Source organism: Macaca thibetana, chromosome 15 (genome assembly GCF_024542745.1).
Source record: "Macaca thibetana thibetana isolate TM-01 chromosome 15, ASM2454274v1, whole genome shotgun sequence".
NCBI lineage: Eukaryota > Metazoa > Chordata > Mammalia > Primates > Cercopithecidae > Macaca > Macaca thibetana.
The window spans coordinates 58,588,204-58,606,466 of NC_065592.1; the positions used below are offsets into that span (position 1 = coordinate 58,588,204).

General features: G+C 39.4%; 1 protein-coding gene across 5 annotated transcripts in view; it reads right to left on the minus strand.

Moving 5' to 3' along the window:
- Window positions 1-18,263, minus strand: part of LOC126937594 (heterogeneous nuclear ribonucleoprotein A1-like) — a 184,812-nt gene that overhangs the window by 148,930 nt on the left and 17,619 nt on the right. For 4 of the 5 annotated variants that reach the window (XR_007719785.1, XR_007719786.1, XR_007719787.1 and 1 more), the window contains exon 2: window positions 16,145-18,010. The gene's annotated coding sequence lies outside the window, so the exon portion shown is untranslated. Of the gene's footprint in view, window positions 1-10,317; window positions 11,749-16,144; window positions 18,011-18,263 lie in introns of those variants that run through there. The other variant, XR_007719788.1, reaches the window with a different exon arrangement.

The following is an 18,263-nucleotide window of genomic DNA, read 5'->3' on the forward strand; positions in this document are numbered from 1 at the left end:
CCAGGCTCCACACAGTGAACCCACCCACACATGACTGGGCCAAATCCTACCTCAGACCCTCAGACCCTCATATATCTGTCTCTAATTGACTCACTCTATCTTTGGCATATTTGTGGTCAATTAATTCCAATTAAGGTTTCCATTCCTATAATCCTCATATGCTGAAAGAAAGTCAATTCACCTCCCCTTATTCTTAACCCTTTATTGACCTTCCTCCCTTTGGCTTCTCCTCTTTTCATAGCACTATGCCATCTGAAATCTTATTCCTTTATGTGAAAGAACAGAACCCATCCCCAATAAGCTCAACATTTTCTCCCCACACTATGCTGTGTATTTCATCTGACACAGAGCTAAGGGTAGGAATGACAATTTATTGGTTCCTTAATGCCACTTTAGGACCACCACACTTCCACCTTGGTACTCATGCCATCTGACTATGCCAGTGTGCATACTTCTATGTTTGTGTCATAATACCTCCTGATCACATTCTTCAAGACACCATAGAACTCTTCTCCCCCTCAACTCCAATTTCTGTCATCATGCTAGAAAACCCCAGTGTCTTAGTGGGCAATCCACCCAACACCCTTGATCTGTTCCTAGACCTTAAATATTCAATAACAAATCTCCTTCTACTCAAGTTATAACCCCTGCCACTTCCAGAGATACATCCTGTGTACCTCCAGTGTCATCTCCAAGGTGGCCACAGGCAACGTCGGCAGTGGTTTTGTGGCAAAATAAAAAGCCTCCATCACCTATGAGAATAATAAAAAAAAAAAAAACATCCTGAGCTTCACTGTCACCAAAAATAGCTCTGCACCCAATATCATAACTGCAAATAACACACTCTCTGCCTCAGCTGCCTGTCCTCCAGGGCTCACAAAACCCTCACTCGCACATGTCTGCTCTCCAAACTCTTTGAGTCCTCCAGCTTCGGAGTCTTCATTTCCTCACAGGCCACTAGCCTTCCCCAAAACAGACAGTTGAAGTTGAAGAAACTAGTTGTCATCTGAACTGGTCACTCATCAGTAACCTCAAATCCCTTCATGTCTCTCTCACTATTGCACACACCTGGCAAACTCCTAACACAGGATCAATGCGATCTTGGTACCTACAAGGCTAAATACTTCTAAAGACATTGTTACAATAATTCAGATTATTGTCACAACAAACATATGGTCTCTGATCTTAGGACTTCAATTAATCTCTTCAATTTTTTTACTTCATCAATTCTATCTCCTACTCTTGTAGGTATTTTATTTTATTTTATTAGGTTTTCTTTTTTTTATTTTTATTTTTTAAGTTTTCTTTTTTTTTTTTTTTATTATACTTTAAGTTCTAGGGTCCATGTGGATAACGTGCAGGTTTGTTACATATGTATACCTGTGCCATGTTGGTGTGCTGCACCCATCAACTCGTCAGCACCCATCAACTCGTCATTTACATCAGGTATAACTCCCAGTGCAATCCCTCCCCCCCTCCCCCCTCCCCATGATAGGCCCCAGTGTGTGATGTTCCCCTTCCCGAGTCCAAGTGATCTCATTGTTCAGTTCCCACCTATGAGTGAGAACATGCGGTGTTTGGTTTTCTGTTCTTGCAATAGTTTGCTGAGAATGATGGTTTCCAGCTCCATCCATGTCCCTACAAAGGACACAAACTCATCCTTTTTTATGGCTGCATAGTATTCCATGGTGTATATGTGCCACATTTTCTTAATCCAATCTGTCACTGATGGACATTTGGGTTGATTCCAAGTCTTTGCTATTGTGAATAGTGGGTTAAACCTATATATCTCTATTAAGGAATCCCACCAACACCTGCCTTCCTTACTTTAAGCAGACAACATAATTTTCTTCTTCATTAAAAAATTGGTGTCTCAAGAGGTAAGAGTAAAATCAGGGGAATGTGGTATCACAAAACTGAACTTTTTGTGAAGAATCCTCCATCCCCTCTATGAGGACACTAAATAGCAAAGTTCTCAGAGCTACCCTAGGCTTTCCTCTTTCCTCATCTTTAGAGGTGTGCCTCATCTGCTCCTATAGCTTCAGTTATCCTCTTGATGTAAAGGCCTTTGGAATCTCTATTATCAGTTCAGACCTCTCTCCTAAGCACCACTAAAACTTCAACTGAACATTTCCACTTATATATCCAGAAACATGCCTTGAAACCATATGTCCAAAATTTATATATAAATCTCTCTCTAAATAAATAAATGTGTGTGTGTGTGTGTGTGTGTGTGTGGGTGTGGGTGTGTCTCTGTCTTTCACACACACACATGTCACTTTTCTTATCTCCTCAGTCAAAGGCATCACCACCCACTTGTTTGAGACAGAAATCAAGGGAGCCAAACTTGCCCCCTCCCGCTGCTTCACCCAATTCAACAATATCTACTAATATTATCTCCAAACCTTCTCTCAAGCCCAATTTTTAACTCTGTTCAAATAAGGAAACTAAAGCTGAGAACGGTTTAAAAAAAAAAACTACACAATGTTACCCAACTAGTAGGTGGTGGAGCCAGCCCAGACACCCTTCAGTCTCCAAAACCCATGCATGAGATGACAGAATATCACCTCACTTAGGGGAAATTTTACAGCCAACGATATCTCCAAGAAACATGGATAAGACTACCTCAGAACCCCAGGGAAAGACGCTTGGAATCATGTAAGGAAATGTCTTCCTCATGTAGCCCCAGTAAGGGCTGCCAAGTCACAAGTGACACAGCCCACAGTCCTGGCTCTAAAAGAAAACAGAATAATATTTCCAGCAGAGCTAGCCCAAAACATAACATCAACCTAAATTTTCCTCAGATAGAACACAAACTATACCTCCACATCAGGCTATGCCCAGAAATGAGGCATTAGCACCAGGGAACTGTATGCTGTAAATACTTCCTTTTCTTTTTTTTATTTTTTATTTTTATTATACTTTCAGTTCTAGGGTACATATGCACAACGTGCAGGTTTGTTACATATGTATACATGTGCCATGGTGGTGTGCTGCACCCATCAACTCGTCAGCACCCATCAACTGGTCATAAAATATTTCCTTTTCAAGAATGCAGTATCTTCAATTGTATACCTAAAGACCCTTTGGAAAACTATTAACTTTTCGTAAGCTAAACAAAAAGAAATTCATTCATCATGCTAATAATAGCATGGTGCATTTTTCTTGTCCAGAGGTTATGGAGGCTTTAGTTGAACTAGCTCTAGAACTAATAAAGAGTCAGCAGAGATATAGAAACATCACTGTCCTCTGCAAACACTGGCCCAGTTCCACCTGTATCCTCCCTTCTCAGACGCATTTCACTCACAACGTCAGTAACAGATGTCTAGAGACTCTAAAAAATTGCTCCAAAATTTGTTCTCTTGTGAAGAGATTATCTTCTTTCAACTTATAAGTTCTTTGTAGGCTTTTGTTTAAATTATGAATGTGTCATATCTGATAATAATATGAGGATAAATATAATAGCTAGTACTGTTTAGTACTTAATGTCAGGCACAAGCCTAAATATTTTACATACATATATAAGTGCATATATAGATATACATGTACAAATTTAATCTTGACAACAAAAGTAAAATCAGGTGCTATTATTCCCTCCCCCTTTTTATAAAGAAGAAAACTTAGGCAGATAGAGGAGAAATACCTTAACCATTACCACACGCCTTGTAAGGCTGGGACAAATAAACACATCTAATTTTCAAATATATTAAGAACAATATTATGAATATTAATTCCTGTTTCCAAATAGATTACTCTTTTAAACACATCTCTACTACTTATCTAATGATATCTAGTTGTTATTAATGGATGAATTTTGTGTCTAACAGGCTTGATTATTATTATGCATTTTAAATGTCATTCAGACACATATTAATAATGATCCATGTTTGTAGCCAGGCCCAACTATATACTTTTTAAAGATCTTTATATTTTTCTTCATGATGTTCAACCCTCACTTTCTTATAAACACACAATTGGTTCTCAAATTTAAAACTATAAATGGGAGAAAATTGAGTTTATTTGCTTATTGTTTTCCCTTTTGGCTAGTAAAGGAAAAAATGTCATCAGATTTTGGCTAGCAAAGGAAAAGATGTCATCGGATTCCTGGATTGTTGTTCCCAGAGTTCCAGAAATGGGAGGCCTGGGGAAGGAGTTCCAGACTGAGAACTTCCAGCTGTGATGGTCATGGGTGCTGTTCGCCAAATATTTCAGTTCTCCCACAACGTTGGCTTGGTGGGGCCATCTAGCTGGTTTCTGGCCAGTTGCAAGAAAATGAAATGTGCTTCACTTCCAGACCAGATACTGATTATCAGTACAAGATTCTCAAAAGTTTGGTTTTTTAAAAAAACTTGTGGTATAGTGACATGGTTTGCCTATGTCCCCACCAAATCTCAACTTCAATTGTATCTCCCAGAATTCCCACCTGTTGTGGGAGGGACCCAGAGAGGGGTAACTGAATCATGAGGGCCGATCTTTCCTGTGCTATTCTCATGATAGTGAAATAAGTCTCATGAGATCTGATGGGTTTATCAGGGGTTTCCACTTTTGCTTCCTCCTCATTTTACTCTTGCCACTGCCACATGCCTTTTACCTCCTGCCATGATTCTGAGGCCTCTCCAGCCATGTGGAACTGTAAGTTCAATTAAACATCTTTTTGTTCCCAGTTTCAGGTATGTCTTTATCAGCAGCATGAAAATGGACTAATACAATAAATTGGTACCAATAGAGTGGGGCGTTGCTGAAAAGATACCCGAAAAAGTGGAAGTAACTTTGGAACTGGGTAACAGGCAGGGATTGGAACGGTTTGAAGGGCTCAAAAGAAGACAGGAAAATGTGGGAATGCTTAGAATTTCCTAGAGATTTGTTTAATGGCTTTGCCCAAATTGCCAATAGCGATATGGACAATAAAACAGGCTGAGGTGGTCTCAGATGGAGATGAGGAACTTGTTGGGAACTGGAGCAAAGGTGATTCTTGTTATGTTTTAGCAAAGAGACTGGTGGTATTTTGCCTCTGCCCTAGAGATTTGTGGAAATTTGAACTTGAGAGAGATGATTTAGGGTATCTGGTAGAAGAAATTTCTAAGCAGCAAAGCATTCAAGAAGTGACTTGAGTACTGTTAAAGGCATTCAGTTTTAAAAGGGAAACAGAGTTCAGAAAATTTGCAGCCTGACTATGCAATAGAAAAGAAAAACCCATTTTTTGGGGAGAAATTCAAACCAGCTACAGAAATTTGCGTAAGTAGCATGGGGCCTAATCCCAAAGACCATGGGGAAAATGTCTCCAGATCATGTCAGAGACCTTCATGGCAGCCCCTCCCATCACAGGCCCAGAGGCCCAGGAGGAAAAAGTGGTTTCATGGACTGGACCCAGGGTCCCTGTGCCATGGGCAGCCTAGGGATTTAGTGCCCTGTGTGCCAGCTGCTGCTACAGCTGTGGCTGAAAGAGGCCAACGTATAGCTCAGGCTGTGGCATCAGAGGGTGGAAGCCCCAAGCCTTGGCAGCTACCACGTGGTGTTGACCCTGTGGGCACCCAGAAGTCAAGAATTGAGGTTTGGTAACCTCCACTTACATTTCAAAAGATATATGGAAATGCCTGAATGCCCAGGCAAAAGTTTGCTGCTGGAGTGGGGCCCTCATGGAGAACCTCTGCTAGAGAAATGTGGGGTTAGAGCCCCCACAAACAGTCCCTAGGCACTGCCTAGTAGAGCTGTGAGAAGAGGGCCACCATCCTCCAGACCCCAGAATGGTAGATCCACCAATAGCTTACACTGTTCATCTGGAAAAGACACAGACACTCAACACCAGCCCATAAAAGCAGATTGGAGGGAGACTGTACCCTGCAAAGCCTCAGGGATGGAGCTGCCCAAGACCATGACAACCCACCTCTTGCATCAGCATAACCTGGATATGAGACCTGGAGTCAAAGGAGATCATTTTGGAGCTTCAAAGTTTGACTGCCTCGCTGGATCCCTGAACTTGCATGGGCCTTGTAACCCCTTTGCTTTGGCCAATTTCTCCATTTGGAACAGCTGTGTTTACCCAATACCTGTACCACCATTGTATCTAGGAAGTAACTAGCTTGCTTTGATTTTACAGGCTCATAGGCAGAAGGGACTTGCCTTGTCTCAGATGAGAATTTGGACTATGGACTTTTGGATTAATGCTGAAATGAGTTAAGACTTTGGGTGACTATTGAGAAGGCATGGTTGGTTTTGAAATGTGAGGACATGATATCTGGAGGGGCCAGGGGTGAAATAACATGGTTTGGCTGTGTCCCCACCAAATCTCAACTTGAATTGTTTCTCCCAGAATTCCCACATGTTGAGGGAGGGACCCAGGGAGAGGTAATTAATTCATGGGGACTGGTCTTTCCCATGCTGTTCTCTTGATAGTGAAATAAGTCTCATGAGATCTGATGGGTTTAGCAGAGGTTTCTGCTTTTGCTTCTTCCTCATTTTTCTCTTGCTGCCACCATATAAGAAGTGCCTTTCGCCTCCCACCATGATTCTGAGGCCTTCTTAGCCATGCAGAACTGTAAGTCTGGTTAAACTTCTTTTTGTTCCCAGTTTTGGGTCTTTATCAGCAGCATGAAAACAGATTAATACATATAGCGACCAAAAAGTGGCAGTTCCATCAGTCGAAGTTCCTAAGTGACTTCAGTGAGCAGATCCCCTGCAGATGATTGATGGATATGTGCCATGAGTAAGAATAATTCTGTGTATTTTAAGCCAGTGAGACTTTGAGGTTGTTTGTTACCACAGCATAACTGGGTTTATCGTGACTGATTCAACCACTCTCTGTTTACATTTGGGCTTGTATGATAGGCTCATTGTCAAACCTAGAAAGAAGCAAAGATTCAAATGGCAACAGAATAGTGTTCTTCTCCTAGAAAATGTTTCTAATAATTCCATTTGTCCTGTGTTAGGTCCATGTTTTTCCCTGGTGTGTCTTCATGCTTTGGATATCAGTGAAGGTGTTCATTGGAGAGACTGAGAAGATATGAATGTAAGGGAAAAAAGTAAACAAATGGAAATTTGTCAGTACCCACCAAAATAAACTTATCTTGAAAATTGCATAAGAATAGACCATGAAGCAAGGGAAAGGCCATCTATTTTCAATACTGGTTTTCACTGGGTTTGTTTGTTTTGTTTTGTTTTGTTTTGTTTTTGAAATGGAGTTTCGCTCTTGTTGCCCAGGCTGAAGTGCAATGGCACAATCTCGGCTCACTGCAGCCTCTGCCTACCACGTTCAAGCAAATCTCCTGCCTCAGCCTCCCCAGTAGCTGGGATTACAGGTGCCCACCACCACACCTGGCTACTTTTTTATATTTTTAGTAGAGACAGGGTTTCACCATGTTGGCCAGGCTGGTCGCGAACTCCTGACCTCAGGTGATACATCCGCCTTGGCCTCTCAAACTGCTGGAATTACAGGCCTGAGCCACTGTGCCCTGCCTATCACTGGGTTTTTTGGTTTTTTGTTTGTTTGTTTTTTGTTTTTATTTTTGAGACAGGGTCTCACTCTATCGCCCAGCCTGGAGTGCAGTGGCACTATCTCAGCTCACTGCAGCCTCCACCTCGCAGGCTGAAGCAATCCTCCACCTCTGCCTCCTAAGTAGCTGAGACTCCAAGTGCCCACCACCACAGCTGGCTAATTTTTGTATTTTTTTGTAGATATGGGGTTTACACCATGTTGCCCAAACTGGTCTTGAACTGCTGAGCTCAAGCAATCTGCCCACCTTGGCCTCCCAAAGTGCTGAGATTACAGGTGTGAGCCACCACACCTGGCCAATACTATATCATTTTCTACAACTATATCTTTAAGTCTTCCTGAGTGTGGCCAGCAGAAATATCGTTTTGACTAGATGCTGCATCTACCTTTATTCTTTGGCTCAGAATATTTAATTAATTTTGATTAAAAATATGAGCTTTTGAAGATCACAATCATAATTGTTATATTCACCATATAATAGATATACAGGAACATGTACTTGTGTATCTAATCCATAGCACCTGAGTCTGTAAGCCAGGAGAATGTGAAGCCTCTTTTGGAAGATGGAACAAAATTATAACATACTGAAGAATACATAGCTCTGCTGAACAACTTATGAGTTAACTTCTGGAAAGAAATCAAGAGACAACCCCTGTAAAATTAATATTTTAAAAATAATATTTATTTTTACCAAAATAATTCACATACACTCAGAGGCAAATATTACTATTACTATCTTATAACAAAAGCAGCAGTTACCTATTTGGGGTCAGGTAGAGGTAAACTCAAAATAATATGCCATTTTATGGCAAGAGTAAGAAAAATGACTAAATCTAGATTAATCCCTAGTTTTGAGGACTAAGCTACTAGGTGAATATCAGGTTCTTTAATTAAGATGGGGAAGACTGGTAAGAGCAGGATTTCCAGCAGAGAGGGAAAGCAAAGAATCGAGAATTCTAAATTGGACATAGAGATTTAGACATCAAAAGTGAGGATGTTTAGTAGACAATTTTATATACAATCTGGAGTTCAGGAGATGGGGCATGGGTAAAGTTACTGGTTTAGAGGTCACTTGGATGTAGATGATATTTAAAGATATTTGAATGATAGCAACTTAAGAGAAGAGAGGTTAAGAAAACTGAAGCTGACATCATTCAATGTGTAGCATTCAGGCCAAGGAAGAGAAGCCAGAAAAGAAGACTGAGAACTGTGGCCAAGAAGATTGGCAGAAAGCCAGGAGAGGTGGTGACTCTGGAGTAAGCAGGGGTTCAAAAAGGAGACAACAGTCACCTGTGTCCATGCAGCTCACTGTTATACAAACCTAGCCGTCCTTTATTTTCCTGCCTCTAATCTATGTGGCAATTTTCACAGTTCCCCTCCAATTTCTCGCCACTGTGCTTTTGTTCCTATTATTCTTCTGCATTGGAATACCTCCTCATCTGTCAAAATGCTCTCTGTCCGCCGGGCGTGGTGGCTCACACCTGTAATCCCAGCACTTTGGGAGGCTGAGGCAGGCGAATCATGAGGTCAGGAGTTCAAGACCAGTCTGGCCAACATGGTGAAACCCCGTCTCTACTAAAATATATATATATTTATATTTTATTTATATATAATATATAATACATATGTAATTTTATTTATATTTATATTTATATTTATATTTATATTGTATATATATACACACACACACACACACACAAAATAGCTGGACGTGGTGGCGGGTGCCTATAATCCGAGTTACTTGGGAGGCTGAGGCAGAAGAGTCGCTTGAACCCGGAATGCAAGATTGCACCACTGCACTCCAGCCCAAGCGACAGTGCAAGACTCTGTCTCAAAAAGAAAAAAGGAAAAAAAAAATCTATCTATCCTTCAAGACCCATCAAGAATGCCATCAACTTTGTAACACATTTCCTAACTCCACAAATAAAATATACTCTCTTCTTCCGTACTATCTGATAGCCCATTGCATGCCAAATTTTATTCTGATTTGTACTGTAATTGTTTGTATTCTTTATTCATCCTCCCTATATCCCAATATAGGCTCCCAAACCCCTCATATTGTAGCTGAGTGTCTGGTATGCAGTAGGTCCTCAATAAAAATTTTCACTGAATCAAATCCAAAACCATAGAACCCAAGCCAGGAAAAGTATCTTCAAAGGACAACCTCTTTTGTCCCTTTAGATTTCTGTCTGCCAGCACGTGGATCACCTGCACCCAAGCCCAAGAATTATTTACTCATATTCCTGGCCCTCTATAGAAAAATAGTGAAAGAGACCAATCCCAGAAAACAAAGGTTTTTTTCAAGTTATCTTTTTTTAAAAGACTGTGGCAAATAAAAACAAACAACAACAACAACAAAAAAAAAACCAACCTACCTACCTATAGGAGAATGCTGGCAACACTACTTATCCTGCTTTGGCTGAATATGTCCTGAGCTAATGGCTATTTAAAAAAACCATTTAAACTAATCTTTCCCCCAGATCTTCATTATGAAAATGGCAAGTTGCAAAAGCCCAAAGGATGAAACAACTTTTGTTATCCCTGAACCTAAAACTAAGCTACAAAGACTGTCCTAATCCAAACCTTAGGTTAGAAGTCAAACAGCAGAATATTAAAACCCGCTAAGAGAGTAGATCATAAATGTTCTCACCACAAAAATATGGCATGCATATGAGGTGACAAATATCTTAGCTTGATTTAACCATTTTACAATGTATACATATATCGAAACATTCCACTGTACACAATAAATACATAGAATTGTTATTAACTATACCTTAATAAAAATAAATAAATTTTTAAAAAGTAAAGAGGCAGAGGCATCTGATAAATAATAAATATGAGTTTAATAATTTTAAAAAGTCAGGCAGGCCAGGCGTGGTGACTCACACCTGTAAATCCCAGCACTTTGGGAGGCCAACGCGGGCAGATCACTTGAGGTCAGGAGTTCAAGACCAGCCTGGCCAATGTGGTGAAACCCCATCTCTACTAAAAATACAAAAATAAGCCAGGCATGGTGGCAGGTGCCTGTAATCCCAGCTCCTTGGGAGGCAGATGCAGGAGAATTGCTTGAACACAGGAGGTGGAGGTTGCAGTGAGCTGAAACAGAGTGAGACTCTGTCTCAAGAAAAAAACAGCAGCAACAACAAATAAAATAAAATGAATAAAAATAAAAAGGCAGCAGAGCAGAAAGAACACAGGTTTCCACATAGGAAAGAGGTGGATTTGATTTTCAATCCTATCATTTGATACGTTTGTAATCCTAAACAAATTTGTCGGCTTTTTCGAGCCTCAGTTTTCTCACTAGAAAAATAAAAATAAGAATAAATCTCTTAAATAATTATTGAATTACTGAATTACTATGAAAAGAAGTGCCTGACACAAGGTAGGCTCATAATCAGTTATAACTATTTGTATTGTCACAAATCCTAAGAAATTGTTTGTGGCCTTTCAAGTATTGCCTGGTGATTATTTGTAGTCTGATTTAATAATATGTACTACCAACTGAGCACCTGCTATGTGTCTTATGTGTTTTAGATTTGTAGACAAACGTTGCAGCGACTAAGAGCATGCACTCTGGCAACAAACTGCAGAGATTCACATTCCAGCTCCATCATATAGTAGCTGTGTGACCTTGAGAGAGTTACTTAACTTTGCTTCTTATGTCTGGATTCTTCATCTGTAAAACAGAAATTATAATAGTACCTCTCTCATAGGATTGTTGTGAGGATTAAATGAGATAGTGTGTATAAATTATCACCAGCTTATAGTGTGTGCACAGTAAATGCTAGCTAAGGTTATTATTATAATTTATGTTTTACAGATTAGGACCCTCAGCCCTAAAGAGGGTCAGTAACTTATCCTAGGTCACACAGTTAGGAGTTATTTTTTTTTTTAATTCAAGGCTGCCTTATTGCAAAGCCTATGCTTTTTCACTAAACCATCTCTTTTTCTGTTATGTATGTCCTAGGTAAAAATCCTTATTTTTTCCTTCGATGGCTATAACAATTAGCTAGTGACAGTCTACAAGACATCAAGGAGGACCTAAGGAATAAAAGACAGCAACCAGGTCTAAAATGAATATATGTTACTATTTCTTCTTCATATGCACCATAGTAGTATACTGCATTTCCATTAGAAGTTACGTTAATAAGAAAATTTTTGAACGTTCTTGCTCCAAACATCAGCACATACTTGCATTCTCTTACACTGGGAAGAAAGAAATTGGTAGAAAGAAGTCATCTGGAAGGTAGCTCTGGCTATGAGTTGGAGGAAAAGGGAAGAAGGAGAGAGAAAAACAAGTTATCAGTGGTACACATAGTCAGGGCTAAAACTTTATAAACCAAATAGAACTTCCATAGACCTAATGATCACTGAGAATAATCTGCCAAGCTGCTAGGTGAAACACGCTGAAAAACAGCCTGGGCCTATGGTGAACATGTTCAGCTTTATGATTTTCTTCATCCCCTCTTCTGTCTTGCATGATGTTGCCCCCAACTATCTTCTAAAACTAATCACTCTTTCATGGTCAATGGAAACTTAGAAACCTAGATTCTCAAACTTTTGCTAAAACAGCCCAGGTCTTCCTAGACATTTGTAGATAGATAAATAACCTAATGATAAAGAATATACATTCTGTTTAGGTCCATACTCCAGCTCTGCCCCATATTAATTGTGCGATAATCCAAACTGGTTGTTTTGTGCTAAGATTCCTACTTCCTGCACTTTCAGACTCACATACTCAGAGCCAGAAAACTTTTGAGAATACAAGGTGATAACTACTGCAAATTCACAGAAGATTACATAAGTATAAATAATCAACCTAACCTCCCTCTTCCTCTAACATTTTCTCACAAAACCAAAGTTTGGAAACTCCTTTTCTTAATGCTGGCGCCAGTTCAACCACACTCTAGAAGGTATTGGTTTCATGAACTACAATGCGGAATCATCAAAATAAAGGGGCAGCATGAGAAAAAATGACAGCATGGGGCTTTGTGGTGTATAGATTTAGTTGCTTATACAAGAACCTGGGAGGGGGAACCCCCCAAAAGATTAGTCACTTCATTTTATGTTGCAGAACTCAATTCAGGTTAACAAAGTGTTGCCAACAAAGGAGATGAGAGAATGGCAGCATTCACTTGCTCTGGACTGAATAAACAAATGCGGGATTTGTGGGCTGACTAATGTCCTGGGATAAACCAGGCAGTCAGCCAAACTCTAGGAGTTTTGATGAAAAGACAGCAAGCCCACACTTTTCTTCATGAAGAGTGCTCTGTGGGAGTATTGATGTCCACATGGGCAGCCTGGGTCTTCAATTTGCCTTAAAGATTCGCCCTTATCCAGCCACAGGAAATTCTCAATGCCTCTGTAATTGAACACCTAGATCAAATGACAGAAGCTAAATTCCTTCTTCTTGAGAAGTGTTATCTGTCATGCATCTCTTCGTAGAAACATGTTATCATTGTCCTTTTTTAAAAACTACATTACTCTGAAAATATACAGTTAGGTCACCAAAATGTGACTCTAGCTTTTCGTTCATTCATTTCATTCACTGAGTACCTACTATGCTCTAGGGACCATGTAGGGCTCTATATATAGAACACTTAATGAGTCAGACATTGAAGCCCCCCAGCCAGCCTTAAAATTTCAAGGGCACTGACAAAAGTAATATAGTGTTTGTAATTTCATTTCTTGGTTGGGGGAAACTATTAAAATTTGCAATATTTTGGTGAAAGAGGCAATAAGTTTTTCAATTAAGGTCTTAATATAAGTTTGTAGGGAAGTCAGAAATGAGAATGTAGAGTTTCCTTTTATCTGACCATCAGGATCCCCCACCATGCTGTGAGAACCACAGTCATCATTTAACCTCAGGCTAAAGTAGATTTTATTACAAACTGTGCAGCTAGTGAAATGTCAAGGGTTGTTTCACAGGATCTTAACTAACACAAGGAAAACGTCCTAGCAGCAGCTGATGCAAACTCCTGTAAATGTACACATCTAGTTTATCTATCCAGGTTATAAATAGACACAGTATATTCAGGTTGAAAACAAAATCCCTGGAGTGTTTCAATGTGAGTATAATATACCTAGAAGCAAAAACTTCACTGATATAAAGGATGCATTTTATGAATCTCCACAAAAATCTCTGAACTTTTTATGAAATTTAGGGCCTTCTTAAGTAGTGTTTACTACATAGAGCTTTCATAGTTCCGATATGAATACCTACTCTCCATGATTTACCAACCCTTGAGAGTCCCAGTAGGATGCTGACAAGTTGCAAATTTAGAGAACTAGTTTTAAGAAACATTGTATGTAACTGCCTTTGGAAGAAAATTCAGGTAGATTAGCAAAGATTTTAAGCAAGTCCTTTCACAAAAACCTGCAGAATTTCAAGGAGTCTGGGGTTTATGAAATCATCAAATCAATACCAAGTTTAACATATTTATGTTAGTCTTATAAGCATAACTCTTTGGGAATAAAGGTATTACAAAAACAACGTTTGGAAAAGGAGGCTAGCTCTTGTTTAATTACTGTGAAGAGCAGAGAATTGAAAGAAAAAGCTACACACAAGTTGGAAAAGTGCTACTCGGGTTTAAAAAATAGAAAAAGAAAACCTGAGATTGGGAATGGATGATAAGCAAGTAGCAGAAGCAACAAAAAGTCTCTTTCATTTTCAGCTCAGGGGGCCTCTTAAAGGAGTAGGCTGAAATGTACAGCCCACAAACCAGAGGAAGGCCTGCACAGGAAGTGGAGTGGCAATTACAGTTGAATGGACTCTGAAACAGGATGAAGCCAGTCCATGTGAGGTTCATGAAAACCAAGTAGACAATATGAACATCCAAGTGTTTCCTTGTGTCATTAACTCAATATTACATTCTGATTTCAAACACCATGGAACCACAGTGAAAAAGCTGCAAAAACAGTAGCCGTTTTTTCAAAACTTCTTTCTGCTGTTAGCTTGTCAGAGCCCATCAGACTCTTCCTTGAGCACTTTGCAGGGCACACACTGGATCCCACTGAGGTGAACTATTTGAAGGGTGATACCAGATTTCCCAGCAAAATTAGATAAGCAGATTGACATGACAAGAAGCATGAGGTAGCAAAAGGAGCTTCCCTAGACCGCACCAGCGAATTAGGTGCCAAAAGCCTGAGGTGGTTATTAGCAAAAGATTACCACCTCCAATTGTCTTAGTACAGACTTTTTACTGCCAGAAAACTGCTACAGCAGAAGCTAGCCAAAGCAATCACTGCTCCCCTAGGAAGCATTCACTGGGAGCTCTTGTTAACATCCCCACTGTTTGAAAGTGGCTAGACAGGACAGTGGCAGCAATTCCTGTTGTCAGTTAAGGAGAAATTGCCCAATGGGATTTTAACTGTTAACTGGATTTCAGCCATGCTGCTCCCAAATACTCCTTTCCTTTGGTTACCTTTCAGCTGGGACTTCCTTGGCAGCCAAAGAAGTATTTCACTTCCACAGTCATCAGAGCAGTACAGAGGAAGAAAAACTGAAAAGCAGTCAGGACTCCCTGTCTCTATACGTAATCAATTGCAAGGCCTCTGGCCAAGCCAGGCTGCTTTTCTGTGTTCCCTTCTCCTTTAACCACAAAACAGGATAATATAAAATCTACCTCACAGGATTATAGAAAAAGTCATAGGAAAGAACAGATGAGCTAAGTGCTATAGAAGGTATACACACATTTATGTACTTAAGTCTATGTGTGTGCATGTATGTGTACAGTACATACATTCAACTTTTTAATGTTTCCCAATTGCATAAAAGAGAAATACAGACTTACCACTTAACTGGTTAAGTAATATGGACAATCTGGATATTTTATAATAAAAATTCACCCCTTGGTTTGAGGAAAAAAAAGGCAATGTCTAAATTGTTCAGACCATTTTTAATTCTGCAAGTCCTAGCCATGGAGTTTACACAAGACTAAATTTTATGATTGCTAGGAAGCCAGAAAAAAAAATATTTTAAGGAAAAATAATAATAGCTACTAATTATTATATGTTTACTATGTGCTGGCCAATCTATGAAACACTTTACAGACATTATTTTGCTTCCTCTTAGTCACAATCTTGTAAAGTATCTATTATTTAACAGTACTATACATGATGTCTTAAGTGTATAAACAAATTTATTGTTGGAATTGAGATTCAGACTCAGGTCTGTCTTACTTCGGGGACCTTGATCTTAATCTGAGCCATCTTGGCTCTCTGAAGAATGCCATTTTTCTCATCTGTCCCTACTCTAGGATTTAGCATTTTCTTTTGCTATTAAAAGTTGGCCCATGTGCCCTGGCTGGTGTGTGGGCCAGTCCCTGTGGGGCCCCTTGTGTAAGAGCAGATGTACTGGAGGGTGACATAGAGAAAGCAGTGTGCAGAAAGAGTTCTAAAAGCAGAGGACAAAAGAAGCTTCATGAGGAAAGCACCTTTGGGATTTATACCCAGCTTTAAAGGGCTGCATTTCTTTGATAAATGTCACAGAGGCTTGTGTTTAGACAGAGCAGGAAAGAACTCTTCCTGTACTCTCCAGCCATTCCATTTAGACTAAAACTCTTCTTCAGATGTTTGGGATGAGCTGCTTGACAACTTTTATTCAATTAGGGTTCATGTCTAAAAGGTTGTTTCATATCCCCCACCTATTACCTCTGATGGTTTCTTTGGAGTTAGATACATTCCAAATGGATCTCCCGGTTTTGTTCTAGAAAGCAGTACTGACTTGGGAAAGGATTCCAGCACACCTAACAATAATGCTTGAACCCTGGAAGAACCACATAGTGTATTAGCCTAGTTATTAGATATTATTTAGAAACACCACTGGAAAATACTTAAATAATAGAATTTTAGAATTGAGACTGATACTAATAGGTAAAAAGCGAACATTTGTTGAGCTCTTACAGAATGGCAAGCATAGTACTATACCTTTTACATGGATTATTTCATTTGTCTCACACTATCCCTATGAGGCAAGAATTGTTATGATTTCCATTTTCAAATTAGAAGACTAAGTTTGCCATTAAATATTTCTCATTGTCACAACAGCCACCAACATGACAAGGAAGAGTAGACCTCAGGCAAGAGTAATGCAAAATTTTCACAGAGCTATCCCTCCTTGACCTCCCCACTTCTCCTGTGTTCTCCCAAATGTCTTATTCCATCATCCAAGGTGGTTACAAATTTCATTCATTTGTCATACTTTTCCCCTGACATGGATTGGACTGGCGACTGGTTATCTCCCACGAAACTAAAAAAAAAAAAAAAAAGTAAGACCTTAAAAGAAGAAATGAAAGATATTTAACTCTAAAAGACCTGAGAATGAACTATGACTCCAAGAAAAGTATGTATGTATATGTGTGAAACTGATTGCAAAATGAAAAGATCCAATGGAGACCTCTTAACTGCCAGACTAACCCCATGAACAGCCTCTTCCATGCAATTCAATGGAAATTATTCCACGGGAGTTATGGGAAAGAGAAGAAGAAAAAGTTTTGTTGAGAAATGCAGGATTGGGAGAGTTAGGCCAGCATGATGAGGAGCTTTGTTTGGTATGAGCACTTTAACCAGATCTCTCCCTTTCAGAGCCTGCCCCAGCTGAGATATTTCATACCAGCATCCACCTTAGAGGCACACACTTCTGCTGAGTGCATGGGCAATGGGATTAAGATGGGAAGACATTTACAGGATGACAGTGTTGAAAAATTGTTGAAATCCAGCTCTAAAATATATCAAATTATTTATGTCATCTTTTGGGTTTCCAACTCAATATTTTCTCATGTAGGCCAGGCGCAGTGACTCACACCTGTAATCCCAGCACTTTGACAGGCTGAGACAGGTGGATCCCTTGAGCCTAGGAGCTCAAGATCAGCCTGGGCAACATGTTGAAAATCCACCTCTACAAAAAAAAAAAAAAATACAAAAATTAGCCGGGCATGGGAGTGCGCACCACATAGTCCCAGCTACTCAGAAGACTGAGGCAGGAGGACAACTATAGCCCAAGAGGTTGAGGCTGCAATGAGCCATGATTGTGCCACTGCATTACAGCCTGAGGACAGAATGATTCCCTGTCTTTTAAAAAAAAAAAAAAGTTTTCTCATCAACAGTGTCTAACCACAGCAAAGCTGGATTGCAAAACCTCCTTAAAGGAAAAATATTTAGAAAAGAGTTATTTGGTTCTATATTCTTTGTATCTAATTAGCTATGTTTTGTTATGTATATGTATAACATCTTTATAAAATGATGGAAGGAATTTTGTACTGTATAAATGAGCTATAAGAATCATAATAAATAATAATATATGTCAGTATTTGTAATGTACTATAATGTTACACTCCATAATTTTTGCTTGACTAACCCATCACAAGTGCTAAGTTCTTCAGCTCATTAGTTCTTGGAAGCATGGAGTTACTAACAGTAGTGAAGGGGTGCCTCTTTAATGCTCAGGTTGAAATTAAATCACAGAAATAGTTGCTTCTTTCCCACCAAATCACCAGCATCCAGTCTTTCTCTCTGAAACTTGTGAGGATGAAATATTTATATCAGCATATAAATTGATGCAAATAATGAGTGTCTCCTTTATACATTTTGCTGCAACAATATATAAATACAAAGTTTTAAGGCTTGGGAAAAACTATTGTGTACAGACAAAACAAAGAGGAAGAAAAGAAAAAGGAATGGAAAGGAGATGAGAAGAACAAAGCAATGCTTGAGCAAAGGAGGGAGATGAAAGACTCTATTTGTTTCATGTCTATTATTGTCATGAATTTAC